The 26,302-nt window shown below is 39.6% G+C and overlaps 1 protein-coding gene and 1 pseudogene across 1 annotated transcript in view; one reads left to right on the plus strand and one right to left on the minus strand.

Annotated features, from left to right (window-relative positions):
- The window catches only part of ABCD3 (ATP binding cassette subfamily D member 3), a 114,743-nt gene that overhangs the window by 81,078 nt on the left and 7,363 nt on the right, over nt 1-26,302 (minus strand). The window lies entirely within an intron of this gene.
- LOC132673050 (poly(A) polymerase alpha pseudogene) lies at nt 16,348-23,103 on the plus strand (annotated as a pseudogene).

The following is a 26,302-nucleotide window of genomic DNA, read 5'->3' on the forward strand; positions in this document are numbered from 1 at the left end:
GCATGAAGCCTACTTTAAAATTTTTTTTTTCGTGACAAAAAACACTGCAAACAGAGCAGAAAGAAAACTGTAGGAAAAAAAATTGTACTTCATTTCATAGACCAGTGGTTATTTTCCTAAAAGTACCTTCAAATCTGTAAGAAAAAGGCCATAATCTGAATTTAAAAAATGGGTAAATAATATGAGAAATATAGTTCACATAATAAAAAATTAAAATTAATAGGAAAAGATGTTTTTCTCACACATAGAGAAAATAAAGCCTTACTTAGATACTACTCTCACCTATCAAAATGGCAAAGATCCAAAGTTTGATAACACATTATGTAATTTTTTATTAACATTTCTGGGAGGCATGTAAATTAGTACAAATTGTAAAACAATTGATCAATAGCTTAAAAATAGTTAGAAATGCACACATCCTATGACTCAGTAAATTACTTCAGGGAATTGACTCTTTAAATGTACTCTCAGGCAGTGAAATATCATAGATATAAGGTACCTTTGTAAAAGCAAAGAATTAGGAACATTCTTTAAGTCCCACAAGTGAAGGACAGGTTAGATGAATGTGATGGAATATTGATTATATGTACTAATATGAAATGATCTCAAAATATAACATTAAGCAGAAGAAAGAGCCAGGAGCAGAAAAGTATGTTAAATATGTTACCATTCATAAAAAGAGTAGAAAGGAAATAACATATACTTATTTGCTTATGGGCAAATATAATATCTTTAGAAGGATATTCATGAGGTTGATAATATTGACTGTAGGAAAGGTAACTGAGTGGGGGTAAGATGCAGAAAGAAATATTTACACTGAATAAATTTGTATCTTTAAGTTTTTAACCATGTAAATACATCATATATTACATTTAAGAAAAATTCTAATGAGGTGAAGTTCACATAACAAAATTAAATATTTTAATCTTTTTAAAAACTTTTTTAATGTTTATTTTTCAGAAAGAGAGAGAACAAAAGAGAGAGAGCTCAAGCAGGGAGGGGCCAGAGAAAGAGGGAGACACAGAATCCAAAAACGGGCTCCAGGCTCTGAGCTGTCAGCATAGATTCCAACACTGGGCTTGAACATCATGACCTGAGCCAAAGGCGGATACTTAACCAACTGAGCCACCCAAGCACCCCTAAAATTAAGTCTTTTAAAGTCAACAATTCAGCGGCATTTAGAACACTCACGAGATTATGCAACTACCACCTCTGCCTAGATCTAAAATATTTTCATCGTTCCAAAAGAAAACCCCATACCTGTTAAGCAGTTGCTCCCCACTCTCCCTTGATCCCAGCCCCAGCAACTACCAATCTGCTCTCCATCTCTATGGATTTATCTATTCCAGATATTTCAAATAAACGAAATCATCCATTGTGTGACATTTTGTGTCTGGATTATTTTACATAGCATAATGTTTTCAAGGTTTATCCACATTGTAGCATCTATTAGTACTTCAATCTTTTTATGGCTGAAAAATAGTCTATGTTATGAATCAGCCACTTTTTTTATTTACCCACTCATCAGCTAATGGACATTTGGACATTGTTAATAGTGCTGCTATGAACAGATATGTTGAAGTATTTGCTTGAACACCTGTTTTCAATTCTTTGGGATATATACCTAGAAATATAATTACTTGGACATATGGTAATTCTATGATAATTTTTTTTTTTACATAAGCTTTTCATGTAACGTGAGTCTTGAACTCACAACCCGGAAATCAAGAGTCACATACTCTACTGACTGAGCCAGCTAGATGTCCTATCTATGTTAAATTTTTTGAGGAGGCACCAAACTCCTTTTCACATCAACTGAATTATTTTACATTCCCACCAACAGTGAATGAGGGTTTCAACTTCTCCCTGTTCTCATCAACACCTATTATTTGTTCATTTGTTTTTATTATAGCAATCTTAGTGAATGTGAATTGTGGTAATGATTTGCATCTCCCTAATGCTGAGTATCTTTTTATGTGCTTGCTGGTCATTTGCGCACCTTCTCTGGAGAAATGTCTTTTCAAGTCAAGTAAAGTTCTTTATGTATTCTGGTCATTAGATCCTTATCAGATACATGATTTGCATATAGTTTTTTCCATTCTTTAGGCTGTCTTTTCACTTTCTTGATAATGTCCCTTAATGCACAAAAGTTTTTAATTTTGTTCAAGTCAAATTTATCTATTTTTTCCTTTGTTGCTTGTGCTTTTAATGACATATCAAAGGATCCACTGCCAAATCTAAGGTTATGAAAATGTATCCCCTGTGTTTCTTCCTAAGTGTTTTATAGTTTTAGCTCTTACATTTGGATCTTTGATCCATTTGGAGTTAATGTTTTTTAATTTTTTTAATTAAAAAATTTTTTTAAATATTTATTTTTAAGAGAGAGAGAGACAGACTAAGCGCGAGGGAGGGACAGAGAGAGAGGGAGACACAGAATCCAAAATGGGATCCAGGCTCTGAGCTGTCAGCACAGAGTCCGATGCAGGGCTCAAACCCATGAACCACAAGATCATGACATGAGCCAAAGCCAGAAGTCAACCGACTGAGCCGCCCAGTCACCCCTTTGTTTATTTTTGAGAGACAGACAGAACACAAGCAGGAGTGTGGAGCATAGAGAGAGGGAGACACTGAATCCGAAGCAGGCTCTAGGCTCTGAGCTGTCAGCACAGAGCCTGATGAGGGGCTCAAACTCACAAACCTTGAGATCATGACCTGAGCCAAAGGCAGACGCTTAACTGAATGAGCCACCCAGGCACCCCTACAGTTAATTTTTGCATATGATGTGAAGTATTTGTCTAATTTCATTCTCATTTCATTTGTCTCATTTGCATGTGGATCTCCAGTTATCCCAGAACTATTTTGAAACTGTTATATCTTTAAAATGAAATTGAAATATAAAACAAATAGATAAGCTTAGTCTTTTTTCCTTTTGGGATGGAGGGTGTCAAAGTTCTGGAGTCTAACACTTCACAAAGGCTTTGTAGAGGCCCCTCCATTTATCAGTCCTCTGTCTGCACTCACTGTGACTGGAGTGTCATTGTCTCAGCCTGCACAGTTCCCTTCAAGTCAGGAGATCTTGGATGAGGCTAGGTGTTCTGACCTAGCCTCCAGTTGGAGCTGGTACACTATACAGTTAAAGAACCCCTGTCTCCTGCAGTCTCTGGCAGGACCTTTTCATTCTCCTCAAACCCCAGGCTCCCTTTAAGCTTTGATGATCAAAAGTCATGCAGCCCTCGTACAGAGCCCAGCTGAGGCGATGATGCATAGAACTTGCTCCCTGAGTAGGAGAAGGGAAAGGGAAAACTGATGAGAGAAAACAAAAACTGATATCTTAAGAAATTATCCTGCTACACGTGTATGGGGAATCTATAGGAAAAGGTGGGTGAATTCTTCTATAACCTATGTATCAGAAAAAGTGTTCTAACTATGACTAACAAATCCTGATGCAGTAAAAGAAAAAAAATAAAAAATATAAGTAATGAAAATTTTTAAGCTTTGATATGTCAAAAAACAGTGTAAGCAATGTCAAAAGATAAATGACAAACTAGCAGAACATATTTGCAAACTGTTTTGCAGATAATGGGCTAATCTCCCTAATTTATAAAGAATTTATAGGGGTGCCTGGGTGGCTCAGTCAGTTGGGCGTCCGACTTTGGCTCAGGTCATGATCTTGCGGTGAGTTCGAGCCCCACGTCTGGCTCTGTGCTGACAGCTCAGAGCCTGGAGCCTGCTTCCGATTCTGTGTCTCCCTCTCTGTGTCTGACCCTCCCCTCCTCATGCTCTGTCTGTCTCAAAAATAAATAAAACATTTAAAAAAAAAAAAAAAGAATTTATAAAACTTGGGGAAAAAAACAAAGAAAAATGGACAAACAACAAAAAAAGACAATTCACAAAAAGAGATATAAAAAAATGGCCTTTAGATATATTGAAAGATGTTCAACTTCATTCATAAGATAAATGAAAAACTCTACTGATATACATTTCTTACCTGTAACATCGGCAAAAATTGAAAAGCTTGACAATGTTACTCTGTGAGAAGACTATGGGGAAAACAGACACCCTCATACATCACTGTGAGAATGAAAAAAGTATGGGTAATTTGGCAATATGGAAACAAATACAAAACCATACATGCATATATGCCTCAACCCAGCAATCTTACTTCTAGGAATTTAGATACACAAGGAAGTAGGTACAGTCCAGAAATTTAAACAAAACAAAACAAAAAAACATATAGGCACAGGATTACTTCTTCTTGAAGCATGATTTGAAGTTATGAAATAATGGAAACTAATCAAAGACTTAAATATAGGATATGGATTGAAAAATCTTTGGCACAGACACACAATGAATTCTATGCAGCTGTAAAAAATAACAGAGCAGATCTCTAAAAACTGCAAGGAAGTTATTTCAGGAGGTACCCTTAAGATTTTAAAAAAGCATAAGACAGGAGCCTAGGTGGCTCAGTCAATTAAGCATCCAGCCCTTGGTTTTGTATTGGGTTATGATTGCAGCCCTTGGTTTTGTTTTGGGTTATGATTGCATGGCTCATGGGTTTGAGCCCCACATTGGGCTCCATGCGGACAGTGCAGAGTCTGCTTGGAATTCTCTCTCTCTCTCCCTCTCTCTGCCCCTCCCACCCCAAAATAAATAAATAAGCTTTAAAAAAAATAAAGCATAAGAGCTTAAACAGGTCCTACCTTTTACATACAAAAGAAGGGAAAATGGGATATATACGTATATTTGCTTATCTTTATAAAAAGAAACGCTAACCAGCAAACCAGATAACAATGAAATTGGTGGCATACAAAGGGTGGGAAGAAAGAGGATGGGAAGGGATGTGAAGGAAGTATCACTTTTCTGAGAATATCTTTTTGCAAAATTTTGGATCTTGAAAGCATATTTATGTTCTACACATTCAAAAATTAAATTCAAACGCTAAGAATGGGAGGAAAATAAAAAACTCTAAGCAAAAGAAAAGACACGAACCTAACTGTATTTCAAATGAATACCATAACCATACTGGAAGGAAAAAGATTAAGGAAGAAAAGAACCAAGGAAGGAAAGATGGAAGGAAGCCAAGTAACTTACAGATAAATGTTTGACTGTACACCCTTAGTCTTGGGCAAGGTGGGGAGTAGAAAAGAATTACAAGTGAATCTTGGACTCTTTTTAGAGATTCGTTTATTATAGTAGTATCAGCTTAGTGATTCTAAGTATCAGTATCAACTTAGTGATTCTAAGTTATGTTAGAGTGTATTACAGGACTGAGCAACATACAGATGTTGTTGGGAGCTAGATATCTTGTGGAGAGAGGGAGAATACAAATAAAGAATGGAAGAAAACGAGAAAAGGATGCTGAGGGGATGGATTGGAATTGGAGGTCTCAGGCATGAATTTATGACTTCTAAAATATGTATATGGTGTGTGTGTATAAGTATGTATGTGTGGGAGGCCGGACCCCGGTGCCAGGCTGAGACCGGGTCGAGCAACGGCTCCCTGTTGACTCAGCCAACCCGGTGGTTCCCCCTCTCATTCCCCCACTTGCAAAGGCATACGAAAGCCTTGTCAAGGCTGAGAAAGCTAATTCCTGAAGCCTGTGGTCTGTGGGTGTTGGCAGTAATGTTACCCCCCTTTTTCTACCCGGGGTCAAAGAGAAACAAACATGGGAACTGTGTTTTGCTAGCAATCTATCAACAAGGTCTTGTTGTGACCTGTTTAGAAAGTTCACAAGGTACACAGAACTAAATGTTTTGGCTGGCAGCAATCATGTGAAACCTGTTTATTCTTAGAATGACCTGATCCATAAGAGTCTTGATATAAAAGATTGTGTACAGCAACAATAAAGCCGTCACTTGGGCCATCAGCCCAGGGGACCCTCCTGTTCCCAAACTGGCTTCTCTTCTTTTATTTCTTACATTCCCCTACCCTCAGGACCCTGATCTCAGTGTTTGTTGCGCTGGTCGCGACATGTATGTGTATGTTTTTGCAGGTGTACATTCGTATATATGTGTATACATTTGTGTATTTCTTAATTCTGTCCACTGAAAGGACCAAGAAGCAAAGATGCTGGTAGCAACGATCATGCCTAGTACCTATTAAAGATCTTGGTCTTTAATATCATTCTTCACTAAAATGAACGAGGGCTCCTCAAAGACATGGCTAATTCTAGGCATGGAACAAAGTGACTACAAGTCTGAAAGGGCTACTAATGCCAGAAAATAAGAAGTGGTTAAAAAAAAAGATGAAGCATGTCACAAAAACACAAGAGCCCTCTTGAAGAGACTCCTCTTGGCCAAATCTGGGATAATTTGGGCACCAAAATAAGCACAGTAACGAATTATAAGCCAGTGAAGAAACAGAAATTAATGAGTTCATATCTATAATAAATAAATAAGGAAGCAGAGGAGAGAGCTCTTAATTATAGTTCAATGCTGAGGACAAACTGGTAAATGTGGAGGAGTACACAAGTTGAAAGATTACTATTTTGCGATAATCATAGTAAAGATTGAATCAGGCAAAAACCACCAATGGATGCTAAATCCAGGAGGAAATTTTGATAAGGAACAGGATATTTTCATAATCCTAAATTATCTTCCCATAGACCACCTATTAATTACAACAGTAAAAAATGGTGATTTTAGTGAATAAATTGGACAACACCTTGACTAGGCAATTCAAATCAACATCACCAGGGTGGGACAGATGGATATCTTATGCCTCTAAATGTGCTATTCTGAGGATACAACATCCCTATGCAGTATTTTGGTCTAGAATGCATAATGTGAATCTAACCATGAAGATACATCAGAACAACCCAAAATGAAGAACATTTTTTAAACAAGAGAGGAGTACTGTTGTTGTGAAAAATGTCAGTGTCATAAAAAGAAAGGCTTTAAAAACATTCCAGATTAAAGGAGGCTAAAAAGAGGTGACAATTAAAGCAGTAGCTAACCCTAAACTGGATTTTGTTGTTGGTGGGATGAGGGACAGCAGAGGATTTCCTTAAAGATGTTATTGGGTCAATAATTGGGTCAGTAACTGATAAAATTGGAATATGATTGATGGCTTAGAGTATTATATCAATGTAAAATTCACCGAAATTGCTAACTATGTAAATGGTCCCTGACTTATGATGGTTTGACCTACAATTCTTCAACTTTATGATGTAAAAGCAGTACACATTCAGTAGAAACTGTTCTTTGAGTTTTGAATTTTGATCTTCTCCTGGGCTAGTGATATGCGGTACAATCCTCTCTTGGGAGGCTGGGCAGTGGCCACCAAGGTTTCATCAGCCATGCGATCACAAGGGCAACGACAGATACACTGACAACCATTCTGTAACCATACAACCATTTTGGTTTTCACTTTCAGTACAGTACTCGATAAATTACATAAGATTTTCAACACTTTATTATAAAATAGGCTTTGTGTGTGAGATGATGTTGCTCAGCTGTGGGCTAATGTGAGTGTTCTAAGCATGATCAAGGTAGGCTAGGCTAAGCTATAGTGTTCAGTAGGTCATGGGGTATTAAATGCATTTTCAATTTACAATATTTTCAACTTCTTTTTTGTTTTTTAATTTTTTTGATTTATTTATTTTTGAGAGAGAGAGCGAGCAGGAGTGGGGGAGGGGCAGAGAGAGAGGAAGACACAGAATCCGAAGCAGGCTCCAGGCTCCGAGCTGTCAGCACAGACCCCGACGTGGGGCTCCAACTCACGAACCATGAGATCATGACCTGAGGTGAAGTCAGACGCTTAACCGACTGAGCCACCCAGATGCCCCTACAATATTTTCAACTTCTGATGGGCTTATCAGAATGTAACCCCATTATAAGTCAAGGAAGATCTGTACTGTGATTATATTAGAGAATATCCATATTTTAAGGAAACCTACACTGAACTTTGTAGGAGTAAAGGGCCATCATTTTGGGGTAAAGGGCCTTCACATGATTCAAGAACACACACACACACACACACACACACACACACACACACACACAAAATAGCACACACACAAATGATAAAACAAAAGTTAGATATTTACAATCAATAAATCTGGATAAAGGGTATATGTGTGATTTTGTGTCATTTTAATTTTTGTAACTTTGGTAGTTGCAAAAATAATTTTTGAAATTATTTCAATTATGAAATTATTTGAATAATTTTGAAATTATTTCAAAATAAGACTTTTTAAAAAAGAAAAATATAGGGGCTCCTGGGTGGCTCAGTTGGCTAAGCTTCTGACTTCAACTCAGGTCATGATCTCACAGTTCATGAGTTTGAGCCCCACATCAGTCTCTGTGCTGACAGCTCAGAGCCTGCTTGGGATTCTCTCTCCCTCTCTCTGTGCCCCTCCCCCACACTCACTCTCTCTCTCTCTCTCTCTCTCTCTCTCTCTCACACACACACACACACACACACACACACACACACACTTCCTCTCTCTTTCTCTCTCTCAAAATAAATAAATAAACTTTAAAAAATAAACTCTTAAAAAAGAAAAAGGAAAAAAGAAAGACTAATTCAAGAATATCTATAGCAGCCTTTCCCATAACAGCCTTAAACTGGAAAACTCCAGTGTCAACAACAGAATGTGTAAACAGATTATGGCATAGCCACATGATGGGACACTATTCAGCAGTAAAAAGGAAGAACTTCTGGTAAGTACAGCGACATGGATGAATCTCAAAAACACTGAATGAAAGAATACACACACACACACACACACACACACACACAACACACTACTTGATTGAATGAATATGAAATGTAGGAACAGGCAAAATAAATTTATGATGGAAGTCAGAAAGTGGTTGGATTTAGAAGTGGGGTAAAACTGACTGGAAGATAGCATAAGGGAAATTTCTGATGATGAAAATGTTCCATATTTTGTTTGGGGTGGTGGTTTCATGGATATTTACAAATGCCAAAACTCATCAAACTGAACATTTTAGATCTGTGCCTTAAATTGTAACTCCAATTAAATGATGAATAAACAAACAAGCTATTTTTTTAAAGGAGATATCTAAAGGTAAATTCAGGTTGAAAGAGAAGTTGCATCCACTTAAATGTCCTTGGAATTTGTTCCAGTGTTAAGGCTGTCGTGTCCTGAGAAAGACGTGGAATATCTAAAAATATGAATGGGACATAATTTATTTTATGAAGACCTAGGGTGTTTAAAAACATTCAAGGGAAATAATTTATCTTGCCATTCACTCAGATAACCTTTAGAATATTTAAGAATGCCCTGTGAGATGTACAGTTAATTTCACACATAAAATAGTAAGTTTGTAATCCTGAAAAATGTATATATTTCTACACTTGGAAGGATTTCTGGATTTTGCTGCCTGGAGCTTTTGTTTCATATATGTAAGAAGTGGCATATCTCCATGGAACTGGGGCCTGTTTGGGCACCATCCTCTCCTGGGGGTGTTGTCTTGGTCTGCCGACGCTGGGCAACAATCAGGGCTGTAAGCACACGTTAGTGAGTTCCACCCAGTTCAGACATCTATCTTCAACAGAATAAAGGAGTTCTCTCTTTTTTTTTTAAGGAGTTCTCTTTACTCAAGCAATAGAAGGATTAGTTCAAGGCAACTAAATTACACAATGGAAATAATGTAAGTTGAGATAGCTGTGCCATATTTCAAGTACACGTATTATAATCACAGTATAATTTTAGTGTTGCACAGCTCCCGTGCTCTAGATGCTGGTGGAGCCTTCAGCCAGGTAGCACTAGGGTGACTGACGTCCTGTGCTAGTCCTGTGGCAAGCAGCTCTATGTTTTTGGTCAGGTTGGTTCTGCTCATTCACTCCTTGACTCCTTTCGCTCCAGAGTGCCACATTGGTCCTTTGGTGGGGTGGGTGGGGGAGGGGCGTGCTTCCGTTTTCACAGTTATACATATTCCAGAGTTTCTCATTCTCTTCAGTTCCTCCAAGTCCAGTTTCAAGGGCACAGATTTTATCAATGATTCTTTTATTGTTCTAGAATCTGTGCTTCTAATTGCTACTGCTTAAATCTTTGCAAAACAGGGACTTCCATAAGAGAATCTTTGCCAATGCCTTCTGTCTATGAGCTTCTCTACAAATCCCTATCACATACCTGCTGTGGCCAGAGTGGAAAGATTTTTTTTATAGTCCTCCATGGCATAACTTAGAAAATAAAAATCATCTGGATTTAGACACACACACAAGTGTCCCTTTGTCTACAGCAGCAGCAACTGACGTCAAAGCCGCCTACTTACTACCTCATGGGTGTTTTCAAGTTATCCGGTTCACATTCATCTGCATTTGGGTGGCAGGTTGATCCGAGCTCGTGCCTTTGAAAAAACACCAGGATGTGGAAAGAACAATGGACTGGGAGCCTTGAGTGTGAGTTCCACCTCATGTGTTGTCATAAATAACTGCATGACCTTAATTTCTGGTTCTCAACTTTCTCATATGGGAAATAAAGGGCTTCACACTGGTTACTTCTGAGATTGGGGCTTGGAACTATTACTACCATGAAAGACTTCAGATTTAAAGGTCCAAGACTGTGCCAAAAACATACCGATAGACAAGCTCTTACATCTTCACACATGCTAACTACTGAAGGAGGATTGTTTTTTATATTGTGGCTTTCTCTACCTGTAAACAGAAATGTGTATACAGTACTTTCATAAATTTTTTAAATACCAAAAATTATAAAATGGAAAAGTTTAGGACAAGTTGGTTCCTAATATTCTTTTTCACTTAAAAATGCTTATTTTTGAAAACACTATCATAGGGTGTTAGGGCAGGGGAAAGGAGTTCAGTACAAGGAGAAGCACAAGGGAATTTTATGATGACAAGACTATTCTATGTGGTACTGTGGTGGTGAATACATGACCCTTTGTGTTTGGTAAAACCCACTGAACTATACACCACAAAGAGTAAACTTTACTGCATGCAGTTTGAAAAGCTAACTCAGGATTGTTGGGGAATCCCAAGATAGAATGAAGACCAACCACAACAAATGAATCTAACTATATGAGAAAGTATGACATAACTGCATGGGAGTGGGGAGGAAGAGTTGACCTAAGTAATTTTTATTGGAAACTGTAAGACTAAAGACAAAAAGAATGGACAAAAAACACTGTAGTCTACTTAGTAACCATGTTTCACACGAGAGGACAGGTTAGCAATTCTGATACTGCTTTACAAGGATAACAAAGGTTATCCTTTGTTCAACAAGGTTGAACAAATACGTAAATAAATTACAGATGATGGAAGTCATATGTCTTGCTGTCAGGGAGAGTAAATTACAAACAAGTAAAGACAGGAAGGCTAGAAAGAACCCTGCGGAGTTGAATGAGTCAAAGATATCAGTATGAACCCATGTAGATAGATGGATGGTACAGAAATAATAAGGAGTTTTCATTGGCGAAACTCGGAACAATTTGAACAACAAAAAGTAATGACAATAGTATTTGATTATGACCCAAGAATAGAATAAGTATCTATTAGTCCTTAACTGATATAAACAAATGATGAAACAAATAAATGGGGGAGAAGCAAAATCCTTCCTTACAGAAAAATTCCAAAGTTCTGAATAATAAATATAGAAGGAATGAGGGCAATAGAAAAGTTACCATTTGAGCACCACGGCAATAATTATTGTGGGCAAGATTTGGGATGAATGCTAAAATTAGTGGGTGAAAAATTCCAAAGTTCTGAATAATAAATATAGAAGGAATGAGGGAAATAGAAAAGTTACCATTTGAGCACCACGGCAATAATTATTGTGGGCAAGATTTGGGATGAATGCTAAAATTAGTGGGTGAAACTTTAAGGAGGAACCGAATAGTTGCATAGCCTCAAAGCATCTCCCCCAAAATATTTATTAAATGTTTTGGTGTTTTTAATGTATGTTCACAAATGTTTTGATAATCCTACCTCTAGGAGGAGTCATTTATTTTCCCGGCTCTTGAGTGTTAACTGGATTTAGTAAGTGACTTCTAATGGACAGAGTATTAAAAGGGGGCGGGGGGAACCCAGTAATAGTACAGTAGAGAAAACTGACAGACACATACCATCTTAACCAAGTGGTCAAGGTTTACAGCACTGTAATAAGTTGATTAGCACATGTTGATATCACATATCCCTCATATGATGAAATGAGAAAGGCATTTCATCTCTGTGACATTCTAAAACACCCATAACTCCAGTCTGGTCATTACAATACATCAGACAAACCCAAATTGAGGGACGTTCTACAAAATATCTGGCTAGTGCTCCTCAAATGTGTCAAGTTCATGAAAAACAAGGAAAGACTGAGAAACTGTCACAGTTTGGAGGAGACAAGAGAGATACGGTAATCAAATGCAATGTGGTAACCTACTGAACCCTGGAGCAGAAAAAAAAAGTAAGTGAAAAACTGGTGAAAGTTCAATGAAGTCTGAAGTTTAGTTAATAGTGCTGTACCAATGTTGATTCCTTAGGTTTGATAAAGGTACCTGCTTACATGCAATGTAATAACATTAAAAGAAGCTGCATGAAAACTATCTAGGTATATCTAACTTCCTTATACTTCACAGATCTTGCGTTTTTGCTTTTGTTTTTGTTTTTACAAATTGGAGGCTTGTGGCAACCCTGTTTTAAACAAATCAACTGGCACCATTTTCCAAACTGCATTTGTTCACTTCATGTCTCTATGTCACATTTTGGTAATTCTTACAATATTTCAAACTTTTCATTATTATTCCATTTGTTATGGTGATCTGTGATCAATGATCTCTGATGAACAAAGCAATGATCTGTTACTATTGTAAGTGTTCCGGGCTGCCACAAATCGCACCCATATAAGATAGCAGACTTAAGTGATAAATTTTGTGTGTGTTCTCACTGCTCCACCGATGGACCATTCCCCCATCTTTCTTCCCCTCTTCAGGCCTCCCTATTCCCTAACACACAACAATATTGAAATTAGGCCAATTAATAACCCTACAGTGGCCTCCAAGTGTTCAAGTGAAGGAAAGAGTTGCACATCTCTCACTTTAAATCAAAAGCTAATGATGACTAGGCTTAGTGAGGAAGGCACGTCAAAAGCTGAGACAGGCCAAAAGCTAGGCCTCTTGCACCAAACTGGTAGCCAAAGTTTGAATGCAAAAGAAAAGTTCTTGAAGGAAATTGAAAGTGCTACTCCAGTGAACACATGAATATAAGAAAACAAAACAGCCTTATTACTGATTTGGAGACAGTTTTAGTGGTCTGGATGGAAGAGCAAACCAGCCACAATATTCGCTTAAGCCAAAGCCTAATCTAGAGCAAGGCCCTAACTCCTCAATTCTATGAAGTCTGAGAGAGGTGAGGAAGGTGCAGAAGAATTTGAAGCTAGTAGAGGTTCTGTCATGAGGCTTAAGGAAAGAAGCCATTTCCATAACATAGAAGTGCAAGGTGAAGCAGCAAGTGCTGATATAGAAGCTGAAGCAAGTTATCCAGAAGATCCAGCTAAGAGAATTCATAAAGGTGGCTACACTACACAACATATTTTCAATGTACATGAAACAACTGTCTATTGGAAGAAGCTGCCATGTAGGACTTTCATCACCAGAGAGGAGATGTCAACGCCTGGCCTCAAAGCTTCAAAAGATAGGCTGACTCTCTTGTCAGGGGCTGACGCAGCTGCTAACTTTAAGTTGAAGCCATTGCTCACTTACCATTCTGAAAGTCCTAGGGCCTCAAGAATTTTGCTAAATTCGGTCTTCCTGTGCTCTGTAAATGGAACAATAAAGCCTGAATGACATACATCAAACAATACATACATACAACAATAAAGCCTGAATGACAACCATGTTTACAACATGGTTTACTGAATATTTTAAACCCACTGTTGAGAACCACTTCTCACAAAAAATATTCTTTGTTAAATATTGCTGCACATTGACAATGAACCTGTCACCCAAGAGGTCTGATGCAAATGCACAACAAGATTAATGTCACTAATGTCTGCTAACACAACATCCATTCTGCAGCCTATGGTTCAAGGAGTAACTTTGACTTTCAAGTCTTACTATGTAAGAAATACATTTCATAAGGCTATAGCTGCCTTATAGATAGAGGAATCATAGATAGTGATTCCTCTAATGGATCTGGGCAAAGTTCATTGAAAACCCTCTGGGAAGGATTCACCATTCTAGATTCGATTAAGAACACTCATATTCATGGAAAGAGGTCATGATATCAACATGTGCAGGAGTTTGGAAGAAGCTGATTCCCACCCTCGTGGATGACTTGGAGGGGCTCAGGACTGCAGTGGAGGAAGTAACTGCAGGTGTGGTGGAAATAGCAAGAGAACTAGAAGTGAAGCCTGAATATGTGACTGAATGGCTGCAATCTCATGATAAAACTTTCACGGATGAGGAGTTGTTTCTTATGGATGAGCAAACATAGTAGTTTCCTGTGATGGCATCTACTCCCGGCAAAGATGCTGTGAAGACATTTTTGAAGTTGAAACAATAACAAAGGATTTAAGAAAGGATTTAGGATTTAGGATTCTGTGTTATATCAACTTAGCTGATTAAGCAAAGGCAAGGTTTGAGATGATTGATTCAAATTTTGAAAGAAGTTCTACTTTCAGTAAAGTGTTATCAAACAGCACCGCATGCTACAGACAAATTGTGAAAGGAGGAGTTGACTGGTGCAATAAACTTCATTGTTGTCTCTTTTTTTGAGAGGGGGGGTGGATTATGTGTGTGTGCTAATGAGTGGGGGAGGGGCAGAAGGAGATGGGGAGACAGAATCTTAAGCAGGCTCCACTCCCAGCAGGAAGCCCAATGCTCAAGGTGGGGCTCAATCTCAAGACTTTGATGCTTAACTGACTGAGCCACCCAGTTGCCCCACTGTTGTATTTTACCACTGCCACCTACCATTCAGCAACCACCTCCCTGATCAGTCAGCAGCCATCAACATCGAGGCAAGACCCTCCACCAGCAAGAAGATTACAACTCACTGGTAGCTCTGATGATTGGTTAGCATTTTTTAGCAGTATTTTTTAATCAAGGTATATACATTCTTTTTTTTTTATATGTAATGCTATTATACACTTAATAGACTGCAGTACAGTATAAACATAGCTTTTACATGCACTGGGAAACCAAAACATTCATTTGACATGCTTTACTGTGATATTCACTTTATTTTGGTAGATCCAGAACCAAACCCTCAGGATCTCCAAGAAATGTACATATAAGAATTAATTCTCTAAACTATTTTTGTAACCCATCTCTGTGCTATCTTTCTAACTTATCTTTGTACTATCTTTTTTTTAATGTTTATTTTGAGAGAGAGAAAAAAAGCATGTGCACAGACGTGAGGGAGGGAGAGGCAGAGAGAAAGGCAGAGAGAGAATCCCAGGCAGGCTCCACTCCATCAGTGCAGAGCCCAGCATGGGCTTGATCCTGGGAACCATGAGATCATAACCTAAGCCAAAGTCAAGATTTGGATACTCAACCGACTGAGCCACCCAGGTGCCCAAATAGTGCGCAGTGTAGTATCTTTGAAACATCTGTAAATCTAAATTGTTTTAAAAAAAAAAAAAAGTTTAGAAAAATGTTAGGATAAAATGCATTCAGTGTTGGGGCACCTGGGTGGCTCAGTCAGTTAAACGTCTGACTTCGCCTCGGGTCATGATCTTGGAGTTCGTGAGTTCAAGCCCCGCATCAGGCTCTGTGCTGACAGAACAGAGCCCCAGCACAGAGCCTGGGGCCTGCTTTGGATTCTGTGTCCCCCTTTCTCTCTGCCCCTCCCTACTCTCTCTCTGTCTCTCTCTCTCTCAAAAATAAATAAACATTAAAAAAAATTTTTTTTAATACATTTAGTGTTGCAGTTAAAAATATATTTGCCCAGTCAGGAGCCTTATTGTTGCATCCAGAGATCAAGTAAGAAACTAGTATAAACAAATAACTCCTTTTAAAAAATGTAAATAAAGAATTATAGACCACAACACTCTTTTTTTCTTGAAATACCGGCCAACAACATCTTGAGCCTATCAACAAAGCCCGGGCATACACCTTGCACATCATGTAAGACTAGAACTCATTATTTCGTCATTAGTTTCCTGTTCATATCTCTAAAAGAACCTCAAGAGATCATCTAGTCCTGGGCTGGGGAACCGTTTCATCCCCATCCAGGCTCACAGACACATAGAAAACATTAGCATTAGTACAAAGCAACTTCATGCCATTTCAGTTGTTGGGAGTTTTTTTCATATAGCGAAATGTGTATCATTATATTTGTGTGACTTTAAAATTAAGAATTTACGTAAAATTGTTCCATAAATATGGGAAAAATCCACAAAAATTTGTTTCCTCATTTGGAACAGTTTAAGGAATGAGAGAGGTTGAAGATGAGAAGCGAGATGAGGAGGAGCTGCCTGATACCCCTGCGGGGCCATTGACTTCATGGCTAAACCTGTCATGGTGTCCTAGAGCACGAGGCTGGATGAGGGGTTCATGGGAAGCGGCCCAGCATGAGAAGCACCTGAGAGTAACTGCAGTCGGCATCCCAGTGGAGGATGAGTGTCAAAGTTCGGTATCGAGACTTTGCTGTCAGGTCCAAGTGGTGAAAAAGGAAAAACTGAATTAACAACTAGAACTTCCACCTACAGTGGCATATCCCGTTCTATTCTCACACGAGCTCTGTGAGGGAGGTACTGTTACTAGCCTCCGATTCTAACTGGGGAAATTGAAGTTAAGGGACACTAAGGAACTTGTCCCAGGTCTCACAGCTGGTGACTGGCGAAGCCAGCATTGGGACCCAGGTTTATAGGACTTCAGAGTTCTTAGCCACAACACAGAAAGAGTAAAATCTGAGCAGACGCAGGAACCACAGAGAGAAAGAAAGGCAGGAATAATGTGAGAAAGTTTAGCATTTACCTCAAGTACCTGAGAGTCACTTTTAATGGTTGCTGGGGTCGGTTTCCAGGCTCCAACAATGGAGCAAACAAGGAAATAGCAATGGAGACAAAGACATGAAAGTGTTCTCTCTCCCTCTCTCTGTCCCTCTCTCTCTCTCTCTGTCTCTCTCTCTCACACACACACATACACCCACACAAACACAAACAGAGAAATATTAGACTCACGGAGGAAATGGAATTGGAGCCACTACATGTGACCACTCACAGCTATGTCTCTTCTGGACTCTTCTGGGGCCGGTTTTCCATCTAGCTCTATCCTGTGTGGGCCTAGAACTCGGCAGAGTCAAGGCTGGTGGGCTAGTGATTAGGTGCCCTTTCACAGGTGTGGTATCTGGAAGTGGTCTGCTGCCCTCACACCTGCCCACTAATGATCGTGAGATACATTTGTTTCCCTGAGAAGTCTTCCCCGACTCTCCAGATTAGGTAGGGCCCTGATATGTGCTCTGATATTGCCAAAGAGTTGTCCATGGCACATTTTACTATATTAATTAATTAACCGTTTGGTTTTTCTTTTTTAAGCTTATTTATTTATTTTCTTAATGTTTATTTATTTTTGAGAGAGAGAGAGAAGAGCGTGAGCTGGGGAGGGGCAGAGACAGAGAGGGAGACACAGAATCTGATACAGGCTCCAGGCTCTGAACTGTTAGCACAGAGCCTGACGCAGGGCTTGAACTCGGGAACCATGAGGTCACGACCTGAGCCGAATTCGGACGCCTGACCAACTGAGCCACCCAGGCGCCCCTTTTTATTTATTTATTTTGAGAGAGAGCATGCATGCGAGTGGGGCAGGGACAGAGAGCGAGGGAGAGAGAATCCCAAGCAGGCTCCACACTGTCAGCACAGAGCCCCACCTGGGGCTCTATCTCACTACCCATAAGATCATGACCTGAGCAGAGATCAAGAGGTGGATGCTTAGCCTACCGAGCCACCCAGGCGCCCCTAACTAATTAACCATTTGAATGAATGTATCTGACCTCTGCCTTCCTCACTTCTACCCAAGCTCCGTAAAGACAGGGATTTTTTTTTTCTTTTTTTCAAACATCATACCTCCAGTTTTCAAGACAATACTTGACACATGGTAACGCTCAGTATTTGTGGATTGACAGTGTGCTACATGAGCAGTGGGCTGCTTTCTGTCTATCTAACCATTGGCTGGAAGAGGCTCATCTCCTTCACCTTCTGTACTGTCACCAGATAGAAGTAGTACCCAGTCCTGAACACCAGCCTAACAGGTTGAAGTTCTTACCACCACCTCACTACTTTTCTACTAAGTCCCTTCTCTGAACCTGGATCCTGCTTTCCTCTAAAAATGGTGATCAAAGCATGCTGATCAAGACTGATAATTGGATCCTGATGATGAAAACAACTCAGCTCAGAAGCTCTTGATTTGTCCTTCTGCCCTTGCTACCCTGGTATCAAATTGTCTCTTACCTGAGAACCATTTTCCTCCAAGGAGCTCCAACTGCCTCTTAGAGCACACATGTTATGAGTCACATAGATGCTAAGGGGCCAGAGGACCATACTATGCTGGATATTGTCCATGTTAGATGGTAGCAACAATGTTCTATGCTAATTGGTTATTTCTCTTCTTTTTAAAAGATCTACAGGGGTTTTTTTATTAAATATTTTAATTTTGGGGGTGCCTGGGTGGCTCAGTTGGTTGAGTGTCCAACTTCAGCTCAGGTCATGATCTCACGGTTTGTGAGTTCGAGCCCCGTGTCGGGCTCTGTGCTGACAGTTCAGAGCCTGGAGCCTGCTTGGGATTCTGTGTCTCCCTCCCTCTCTGCCCCTCCCCCTCTCATGCTCTGTCTCTTTGTGTCTCAGAAGTAAATAAAAACATTTTTAAAAATTTACAAAAAAAATAAATTTCAATTTTTTTAATGTTTATTTATTTCTGAGAGAGACAGAATGTAAGGAGGGGAGGGGCAGAGAGAGATGAAGACAGAATCTGAAGCAGGCTTCAGACTCCGAACTGTCAGCACAGAGCCCAACGCGCAGGGCTCAAACTCACCAACCTTGAGATCGTGACCCAAGCCAAAGTCAGACACTCAACCGACTGAGCCACCCAAGTGCCCTAAAAGATCTACAGTTTTATATGAAGAGCACCGATGGCTGGTGGTGGCCAATGTCTTAGGTTTCGGGTGAGAATATGACTGCATTGTTAACACCCAGGAATGCTATACTAGCTGATGGGACTCTGGGTATGCACCCTGTTTGGGGGAAATGAATTTTTCACCTAGGGGAGAAAAAAAAAAAAGACTAATGGTGGATGCTGATGGGGAAAAGGGAAGAGGGTTGACTGAGGGCAGAGTCTTTATTTGCTCTTTCATATCCATTCACCATCTTTTCACACTCTGCTCTGTGCCCCTGACTTTTATCAACAGCATTAACCAGATTTCCAACTGGGATGGGCTGGAGACCAGAAAATGAGAGGGCAGTGAAAGTGTGATGGGTCGATTCCCTTGACTGCCTGTTTGTGAAGTGACAGGTTATGCATTCCTACACCTAAGGCCACAGCTCCCTCGCTCCCTGCTACTACTGCATTCTCACTGGTTTCAGCCATCCCTCCCTCTTCTTGCTTTCTCCAGTTTAGAGACCATAGGCTTCCTGCTGTTGCCAGCCCTGTAGAACTCCTCCAGCCTGTATAGTTTCCCTATATCTTGTCACACATTGTAAGTAATAATGTCATTAAATTTTCTTTAGTCATCTTTTTGAGGGTTCCATCTCTTTCCTGCCAGGCCCCTGACTGATCAAGCAATTAAAGGGGAGTGGGATGGCTCCAGGAAATGGAACACATAAATAACCTTCCTGCTAGGGAGAAATGGGGACACAGATCACTCATAGCATGGGACGGAAAGGTTAAAAGCGAGGCACTAGAAGACCAAGTGGGAATGGCATTTAGTGGCAATGGTAGGTACAAAGATTGTGTGGATTGGGATGGCCATGTCTTACAACCCTGGAGAGCATATATAGAAAAAAAAGGGTAAAATTTAAGGCATTTAAAGCCCAATGCAGGGCATGGGTGGATAATCAGAAAGCATCACATTTTTAAAGTAATCCCTTGGATCCTATAGGCACGGGGCAGATGCAGCTGAGAATTAAACACAGAACCTAACTGTAAAAGTTGCAGAGTTTCAGTGTCCGTTAAATGCACAATACCATTAAGGCTCTTATGCTCAGTTAAGACACTAATAGGAAAGGAGTAGGAACCTAAGACTTTTAAGCAGAAGAGATGGGGCTGAGAACTTCAAATCCCCATAGCCTCTGAGTTTTCACTGCCAGCAGCAACATCACCTCCCCTTGCTCCAAGGGAACCAGACTGCCCCTGCATAAAAACCTACCAATGGCTTCAGTTTCCCACTCACTGTCCATCTAGTTGGTGGCAAAACCCAAGTCTCAGAGGATAACTGTGGAATTTTGCAAGCCTTAATTAGGTAATGATGTCATTTGCAGTCTGGCTCTACCATGCAGATACTGACCTAGAAAATGCTTTTATTCATTCGCTATTAGTAAAATTTCAATCTTAATATCTCACACATTATCACATCGGTCCATTACATTGGTTACATTGTGCTAATCGTGCCTGGTGAGTGGGAAAAAGAAAGCATTAGAAAAATAAAGCATCACAGATAGATGCTTTAATGAAAAACATGGATGCTAAAGATGGAGCTAAATTCTGAGAGTTCAGGGCTCTGGCACACCAGTGAGTTTCTGTGGGTCCAATGTTAAGATATCACCTCAAAATGTTATAGACAAGTTGTACCTGGAATGTCCCACCACAAGGACAAGACTTTTTTGGACATACCATATTTAAGCATGGTTTTCTGACTCTTTTAGTAGTAGCACATGAGGCATCCAGTCCTGAGTGGCATCCAGATCAAGAAAAGGCTCCGCATTAGGTTCAGGCTACTTGGACCTTATGATCTCATAGGCCCAACGGTGTTGGAAATGTCTCTATCAGATGGATGTTGTAAGGAGCCTCCTGGTTAAGATAGATACACTTTCTTTCTGCAAATTAAACTATTCTGATTATATATATATATATATATATATATATATATATATAGTCGATACACTTTATGAATTTTAAAACTCCACATACTCTTCCTTCTCCCTCTTTCACTTGACTGTCTTTCCAAATAAGTATATATTGAACATCTATCAGATTGTGCTAGGCATTCTAGTCTTTAAGTTCTTTTTTTAAAAAAGTTTATTTATTTATTTTGAGAGAGAGCAAGCAGAGGAGGGGCAGAAAGAGAGAGAGAGAGAATCCTACACAGGCTCTGAGCTGTCAGTGCAAGCCCAGAGGTGGGGCTTGATTCCACAAACCCTAAGATCATGACCTGAGCCAAAATCAAGAGTTGGTTGCCCAGCCAACTGAGTGACCCAGGTGCTCCTAGTCTTCAAGTTCTTTAGTCAAAGAATTATGACAACCATCTGGACTCTTAGAGACAGATTCTTTTCTCAAAGCAGCACAATTCTCTTTATAAAAACCAAATTTGCTTTGTTTTCAGGTTTTAGGCCAGAGTGCAACTATTTTTATCACAATTAAAAAGTGGTCCTCTTCTACCTGAGATTATCTTGTCTTTGGGAAAGATATATATGGAACAGGAACAGAGGGAAGGTACAATCACATGAGGTGATCAGGGGAGTTGCAGATGTCAAAGTCCAATCACATGACAAACCAGCAGTCTTTTCAATGTGAGATGGATAGAATGCTTCTGAGATTAAAGCAAAACATTAAACTGGATAGACTGCAGTAATAAGATCTCACTGTCTCAAAATAACAAATATAATTTCTTGCTGAGGTCCTTTTTTTTTTTTTTTGTCCTGCTGTGGGCACTGTTCTCCTTACACAAAGACTCAGGCTGATGTAACTTCCACCATCTGGTACTTTGCATGTCACTGCGGCAGGAGGAAAGAGACATAGCCAACCGTGCACTGACTTTTAAAGGCTTCCACTTGCAACAAACACAAGTCATTTCCACTCCTGCCCCATTGGTTAAAGCTATGGTTGACTTCAAGAGGGTGGAGAAATAGAATTCTGCCATATGTTTTGAAGGAGAAATATTGTCCAACAGCACTACACAACATCACAAACCAACTCAACAACCCATTCAGCCCCTACTTCCCTCCAGGATTCTGAACGCAATCACCTAAATATAATAAAAAATATTTCTGTCAAGATAAAACATTACTCGCGTTGCCGTGTTAGGACAAGGGGGAGGAAGGAGAAACACTTAAAGCGGCGGGGGCCCTGCGGGAGTGAGGCTGGACCCAGACCTGTGGCGTCCCTACCTCCCTCTCTCCTGGGAGCTGGGGGATCCTGAGTTGGGGGGGGGGGGGGGGGGCGGCGGCGGCGGCGGGCGGCGCGGTGGGAGGTGGTGCGGGGCGGGGCGAGGTGAGGAGCGGGGTGGAGCGGAGAAGTGACCCGGAGCTGCGGCCGCTGGACCGCGTGCTGTTTCCAGATAAAACCTCAGGAATCACAGCAAACACAGGGACCACAGAGGCGCCGTGACATCACCTCTTAGCAGCCCCCAAAGAGACTGACTGCCAACTTACTCAGAAATTAATTGAGACTGTGAAGCCCTTTGGGGTTTTCGAAGAGGAAAAGGAACTGCAGCGCAGGATTTTAATTTGTGAAAATTAAATAATCTGGTAAAAGGGTGGATCCGAAGAATCAGTGAAAGCAAGAATCTTCCACAATCTGTAATTGAAAATGTTGGAGGAAAAATTGTTACATTGGGATCTCACAGGTTGAGTACATACAAAAGGCTGTTGAAGAAGCATCAAACTGTGTTTTGATGGAACAGAGATTTGCATTTGGTTTGCAGGTTTAGCACTGCAGGCTATTCCAGAAGACTTGGATTTATGAGACGACAATCTGCTTAAGAATTTAGATATAAGATGCATAAGAAGCCTTAACAGTTGCAGGGTAACCAATGAAATTTCACATCTAGTACCAAACATTGACAACTTCAGTTGTCTCTGAGAGCTATCAAACTGGGGGCCACAGCATCTATTCCAATATTTTAGGTTTCCTCGGAGATGTTTCCTGGACTATACTCATAGCAAGAATTTGTCAGCTTTATCCAAATGAAATAGCGTCAACTCTTGTACATAAATTTTTCTTGGTATTTCCTAAATGGTATGTGTTTAGATTATATTAGAATAAAATTGATTGTAGATGTTGGAAAAAATATTAAAAATTATTCAGTCATTAAATATTATAATGATGGTTCCAAAATACACATAGGGGGTGAATTTATACACAGTGAAACTATAGGTGCTTTTTTCTTTTCTTCTAATTTTTTACTTTTCTGACTTGTGAATTTCCTAGAGTGACCAAGTAGCATCTTTTATAATGGAAACCACCAATAAACTTAATTGTGTAAAGTATGTTTATGAGACTATAATAACTTAGAAAAGATGCTTATGATTTTTTAGTGAAAAAATTAATACATACAATTGCATCTATGTTGATACATATAGCTGTGGTCAGGGACAAAAGAAATAGGTAAAATGTTAGACTGTCTGGGGGCGCCTGGGTGGCTCAGTTGGTTGGGCATCTGACTTAAGCTCAGGTCATGATCTCACGGTTTGTGAGTTCGAGCCCCACATTGGGCTCTGTGCTGACAGCTCGGAGCCTGGAGCCTGCTTCGGGTTCTGTGTCTCCCTCTCTCTCTGCCCCTCCCCCACTTGTGCTCTGTCTCTTTCTCTCTCAAGGATGAATAAACATTAAAAAAAAATTCTTTTAATGTTAGACTGGCTGTATTTTGATGAATTTTAAAACTCCACAGCTTTTGTTTATTTATTTATTTAAAAAAGTTTCACATGCTCCTCTGAGCCAGCCAGGTGCCCCTTTTTTATTTTTAAATGTAAAATAAATAAGGGGTGCATGGGTTGCTCAGTCAGTTAAGCATCTGACTCTTGATCTCGGCTCAGATCATGATCTCAGTTTGTGGGTTTTGAGCCCCGTGTTGGGTTCTGTGCTGGCTGTGCAGAGCCTGCTTAAGATTCTCTCTGCTCTTCCCTCACTTGTGTGCTCTGTCACTTTCTCTCTCTCTCTCTCTCCTTCTCTCTCTCAAAATAAATAAATAAACTTTAAAAAAAGAAAAGAATAGGGCAGAAAGTATGGAGGAAATGTTATTTTCAAGCTCTACCTTTATTTCTGGAAAAGCATCCATCTATTATCCCCAGGGAGAGGACATCCTCTGTCAGGTATAGCAGGACAAACAGAGGGCCAAGAACAAGGAGACCTAGTTTGTAATTCTGACTCTACAGCTAACTGGTTTGGGATTTTGTGTTATTCATTTAACCTCCCTTGGCCTTGTGTAGTCATCTGAGAAGTGAAGATATTGATCAAGATGATTTTTTTCATTTCCTCTGAGTTCCAAAATTCTTTAGGCCACATGAGGTACAAGCGTCCTAAATCCCTGTACTGTGGAACATGAATTGCCTTATAAAATATTTGCTTCATTCTAGCCCCAGTGGCCAGCATGATAATATTAGTACATAATAGGCATTTAATAAGTGCTTGATAATCAAAATTCAATTCACTGAATAGTCATGATCATCCTCCAGAGTAAGATGATCTTATAGAGGTTGAATTTACATGCCTAATAAGAGTACCAGGATCTGTCTGCTCCAAAGTTAAGGCACACTTTCTAATACATAAAGCAAACTAATTTCAACAGAGTATCTGTTAAAATTCTTAGAGATGGGATCAACTTTAAAAACAAAACCAGAACATTGTTATGGTATTCTGAATTATGGAAAATATTTAGTCATTGACTGTTTTGTAAGATATAGTAATTGGTATTGTGTTATTTATTGAATAATTAGTACTTCGGCCTCCCGTTGGAAGGACTTACCTTTTAGCTGAGAAAAACGTTGTGCGTATGTTGCCTAATTTAAACTTGTCCAGGCACTCAATGTGCAGTAAGCCAATGGCTGAAACACAGTTTTGAAGCCAAAGGAAGCTTTATTATCAGAAAGGCAGCCCAACAAGAAGACAGGGGATCATTGCCAAAGCTGCTTTGCTTTGTTGTGCTTAAGGACAGCTTATCCACATGAGAGGAATTCTTGAAACCTTAGAAGGAGGGCCTCAAACAATCTGGAAGTATGCATTCTTCTGGACAATGAGGCTATTTGGGGCCTGATAAGATCAGATACTAGATAAGTTGGGAACAAAATGGTGTGTGGAGCTAAGTTAATAATGCAACTAATACAACTATAGTTCTGCTTATGTTTTCAAAGCAGGTCAAGAAAGCAGGTGTCTGGCCTCACATTTGTGAACCATGAAAAATGCATATAAAACATATTACAAAAATACGCAAGATTATAAGGCAAATGCTGATTATCTTTGAACTCCTCACCCTTTGCAGATGCCAGTGATTAGATCCATGATTGATCGCCTATTAAACTGCTTTCACTAAAAGAAAAGACAATATTTACTTTGTACTATATATTACCCTGTAATTACACTTACGTCTTTCCTTTGAATCTTAGGCCCACCTTTGTTCCAGATACTGTATCAGTCCCCTCTTTGTTCCAAATTTCTTAAGGTAAGGGTTATTTCACCCCATCCCTATTCCAAGCAAAGAATTTAACTACCTGGGTAAGTTCTCGCCCAGGGTCAAGCCTTAGGGATCTGATTCCCTCTCATCAGGAAAATGCTTAAGATGGTGTCACAATTACTGGATTCTTTCTGTAGAGGGCCTAACTGTTCTCAAAACAGTAAATCCAAATAGCTTTGCTTAAACTGCTTGCAGTACAACTAAATTATTGAAAAGAATATTTTGGGGCAAATTCCGCAAATTCCTCAGTCCTGAATATTTTCAATTAAAATACAAATGATGGTTTTCTTCCCTAAGCTAGATTTTAAATAAGAAGATTTCAAAAAAATCATCACACACACAGAATTCTAAATTCACTAAATTTTTTTCATAGCCGCTCACCTGTTCACATACACAGACCAATCACAGCGTCTGCACATGGTTGGGAATTACCACAGGTTGGAGGACTTTTTCAGTGCTACAGTGGAGGCAAGGCAACTGTGACTATCATTTCAATGAAAAGCACTAAAGATCCATTTCTAAGTTTTCTTTTTTCCTTAGCCAAAAATCTAAAAAAAATGCATCTAAGCTCCTCTGCTTACTCAAGGCCTTCTCCTTGTCTCCCTGTATTGTGTCCTGACTTCAGGCTACGTGTTCTGAATAAAATGTGACCAGTATGAACTCTGCTTCAAGGTGTACTTAGTCCTATAAGTTTGGTATCCTCTTTTTGGGGGGGAGTATTTAATAAACTTGAATATAAATATTTCCTTTGTTCTTATGTTAGAATTTTATATTCTTTTTTTTCCCTAAG

This window comes from Panthera onca, chromosome C1, assembly GCF_046562875.1.
Source record: "Panthera onca isolate mPanOnc1 chromosome C1, mPanOnc1 haplotype 2, whole genome shotgun sequence".
Lineage (NCBI taxonomy): Eukaryota > Metazoa > Chordata > Mammalia > Carnivora > Felidae > Panthera > Panthera onca.